Source organism: Siniperca chuatsi, linkage group LG17 (assembly GCF_020085105.1).
Source record: "Siniperca chuatsi isolate FFG_IHB_CAS linkage group LG17, ASM2008510v1, whole genome shotgun sequence".
NCBI lineage: Eukaryota > Metazoa > Chordata > Actinopteri > Centrarchiformes > Sinipercidae > Siniperca > Siniperca chuatsi.
In genome coordinates, this window is record NC_058058.1 from 25136048 (window position 1) to 25140247 (window position 4200).

At 37.3% G+C, this 4200-nt stretch overlaps 1 long non-coding RNA gene across 1 annotated transcript; it reads left to right on the plus strand.

Moving 5' to 3' along the window:
* The first annotated feature begins 216 nt into the window (after window positions 1–216).
* Window positions 217–3307, plus strand: LOC122864113. Its single transcript, XR_006375146.1, has 3 exons — window positions 217–1225; window positions 1381–1419; window positions 3203–3307. It is a non-coding gene; the product is annotated as an uncharacterized LOC122864113 (long non-coding RNA).
* Window positions 3308–4200: the final 893 nt, after the last annotated feature.

The following is a 4200-nucleotide window of genomic DNA, read 5'->3' on the forward strand; positions in this document are numbered from 1 at the left end:
TTTCTATAGCGCCAATTCATAACAGAAGTTATCTCATTGCACTTTTCCTAAAGAGCAGGTCTAGACCGTACTCTTTATAATATAATTTACAGAGACCCAACAAATCCCACCATGAACAAGCATTTGGCGACAGTGGCAAGGAAAAACTTTCTTTAAGAGCCAGAAACCTTGGACAGAACCAGACTCAATGGAGGGCGGCCATCCACCGCTGCCGTGTTAGGGAGAGACAGAGAGAACCACCTAGAATTTTTTTTCAACTCATGAACTTACAGTTCTTACAGTTCATTATATTTGTTTTGATTACAGAACTTTTTATTTAAATCTATGCTGTTTCTTACACATTGGTTCTTCTTAAAAAGGGACCTGATGTCTTCCATCTTTTGCTTTTTGTTAAAGATGGTTGATGTTAAAATGACATGTTTGAGAAAATTAACATATATTACTTGAATGATGGGTTATGTCCAGCGAACACGTTATTTTTAATTTGCTGATGTTTGTATGGTTTGTTTGAATGAAAACTAAAAATACAAACCGCTTCAAATTCACTGCCATACATGTGTATCACATAGACCCACTGCTGACAATGCATAGTACAGCCTAAGGGTTGCCAGATCCTCAGGTATCCCACATACCTCAGGTAACACACAAACCTGGCAATTCTGCAAAACCTTACTGGTAACTATTTGTGATGGGTGATTGTAAGAAATATTGGTAGGGAGGGACACTTGCATACTGTCCATACCCAAATCCATGCTTATGCTGTCTAGCATCACAGAATGTATGATGCAGTGTAAAGGCTGGTGGAGGCTTGTTTATGATAAGTCTATTAAAGTTTCTAAATAACTATGGTAATGATTTATGAATAATAAAATTATACTATGATGCAGCTTTAAAAGAGTAATTAATTTCAGTCTTGCAAAGTCACATTAATGTTTGAACCATATCATTAAGGTAAAGGTAAAGATTACCATCTGTTCGTCTGAAAACAGCTGTGGATGTCATTCTCATATATTCATCCTTTACTCTGGGACTACCTATTTGTCTTGACATTACAGAACACTGATAAAACACTACCAACCGGCCGCAGGATACACTAGCTCTGTAAAGACTGCTAATTCACGCATATAAGCCTTTCTCCTGCAGATTGTAACCTGTATGGCACGCTGGTTCTGGGATATCACCAAGAAACAACTTCCTCATCTGCTCTGTAGATCATATGATTGCAGTAAGTAGAAGGAAGGATGAGAATCCTCTATCATCTGCTCTTCGTCGCATATGGAAGGTCTCATGAGATGATGCAGAATTGTTAATGTCAGCCGTCCGGCTGCAGCGCCTGTCTCATTGTAATCATATAAAACTTTGTCTTCTGTGTCTTTTCAGCACGTTTGAATCGAGTTTGTACCACAAATACGAGATAAGGTATGTCGTCCCCTTTTTTTTAAAATGGAAAATGTCTCATGAGAATGGCAATGGCCTTTTGACAGTGTGTTGATATTCATAAGACTGTGTTCTGAAATAGTTGGAGCAGCACCATTGTAGTGTGAATGTTTAGACAGCCTCCACGAGCTGTCAGGAATTCAACAGACGCTTCTCACACAGCACAGATGGAAGTATTTCTCAAAACACTGTCCCACAAGCCAATATCACCAACACAAACCGTGTCTTCACTCAATACACTGCAAGGCATTTTGGTTTTCATGAATATTTCACAAACATTACCACAGAATGTCTATTGTAGCCATTGATCACAATACCCATTACTATTTATTATCCTGCATTATATTGATGCCCTTCAAGGAACAACCAATTTAACAAGTCGTTAAGTCTCATATCTTAAATGAGTACCTTAAAACAAGACAGAACAAGAAAGATTGGTGCATTAGTGTCAGAAAAATGTCACTTGAATTTAGAAGATTCTGGAATCATTAAAAGTTAATAACAATAACAATAAATATACACCAGAGCTGGATCAGAAATCTTAATTCTGTAAGCATGGCAGTATGAATGCCCAAACTAATTACACAATGTTTGATATGTAAATATGGTCAAAAAATTATGAATATAGTCAACTGCAAACATGACCTGTTGTGCTGCAATTTCATTGCAATCTGTCCAGTTTCAATTAGACTTGCAGGCCAGAAGTCATTCTGTCACTTTACAATGAGAATGCTCATCTTAGTATAGCTAATGAGGATGGTGATGTCAAGGGAGTTCACCACATCATTAGCATTCATCCTCTGGGGATCATCAATATTCACAGCACAGCATTTAATGGCAATCCAGCCTGTGGTAGTCAACATTTCTTGCTCTGGATCTGAGTGTTGAACAGACAGGCCGACTGGCTGGCATTGCCATTTTTAGGCCAGGGTGCTACTTGTGGAGGTTATTAAGTTTGAATAGATTTGTAATTGTATTAAAGCAAATGAAAGAGAGCAGTATCAATATCCATTTCTCATCTGCACTTCAGAAACTTCCACATTGTGTACTTGACATTGTGTCATGAATGCAACAAGACCTGACTTGTTATGACAGGGTGAAGACAAGTGAACAAATCCTGCAGAGAAGGCCGACACTGTTTCTGGACTCTCTTCTTGATCTCAATCACTTGGGTTTATTGAGTCATGCAAATTTGATTTATAGCACGAAAAGCTGAAATTCATCTGAAATCATGATCATTTCAGAAAATGTTTGTTAAAAATAAATGTTGCACATTCAGTACCAAAAAGTCCACTATTAACTGTGGAATCAGTATTATAACAGAGCCATGCCTGTGTGAAGGAAGCAGTTTATTATGAAGCTAAAATGGTCATTTTGATGATGAGATCCACTTGTTCTGAGAGCCAGCAGCAGCAGAGTCATGTGTCAGCAACATGACAAGGAGCTACCCACCGCCCACATTTAATATTTCATTTCTTATTGTACAAATGAGTCAGAAACATCGTTCTTTCTTATTCATTTTTATTCATTTTCTATTTCCTCGATTGGCTTGTGTAATTGTGTTTATGTGCAAATATCCAGGATAGACAATTTGGTAAACAGCTTTATTTTTTGTCCTTTGAGCAAAGCCATCCATCCGTTTCCTATACCCCTTTTATGCTCAGGTTGTTAAACATAACATAACAAATAAAGCCCTGTTAAAGCATGGTCACACCTGCATTTTAAATGGCAAAACCTGATTTCTTTTCTTTTTTCCTTAACTTAGTAGCACCTATAACAGACTGACAGGACAGCGTGTTCAGCTCTACATACACTTCAGGACTGATGAGACTGCAGTCTGTCCTCGTGATCCTAATCCTGGATATATCCTGCAAGTATAACAGTACATGATTCATTGTTAAGGTTGAGCTACTTTATCTCTCCCATCTCTTCCAAAGCCAGAAACAATAAAAGAAAAAATGTATTCATTGAAAGCCAATAAATATTATGGCAGTTTATAATTGCCTACACCAAAACAGGTGAAGATTTATATAACTGAAAATAAATGAACACTTTTATTACTATCAGGTGGAAACCTTATATTTCCAATGTGCCAACACAACAATGTCAAAGCATTCAAATTCTTACTTACTGTACTGTTGGAGGGTCCGGAAAAAAGCTAGTTAGTGGACCACGAGTTAGGAATATTATGTACAGAGTCTGATTCCAAAAGCAACTCAGTATAACTTAATAACAAAACTGAGATGCTGCCATCAATAATCTAATTAGTTAGTCACTGCCACCCTTGGTGACATGGTACAGAAGGATGGTGAACAGAACACAGCAGCTGAATGAACTGTACCTTCTCTTCTCCTGCACACACACACACACAGTGTTGTAGACTAGATCAGAATGAATTTATTCACCTCAGAATTCTGGGTAAGAAGGCAGAGGGAATAAGAATGTGTACATTTACATTTCTATTACATTGTACTTTGCATTTATCTTATCAGATGGTTTCACGTTTAATATCATACTCCACTTTGTGTTGCTATACCAGACAAGGAGGTAACAAAGGTTAAAGTAGAACATGAATTCATACAGAGTATAATTAGAAATAACTATAATGACTGTCTGACATGCTATATTAGTTCCTTACCAAAAAAGCAGTCATTTAGACAGAAAATTCAACATGAACATACGTGTTAGATGAGTGTTTGTGTTGCTATCAGGACATTGTAATATGAGGACGAGAACTAATGGGCACCATGTTGAGGACTGTCT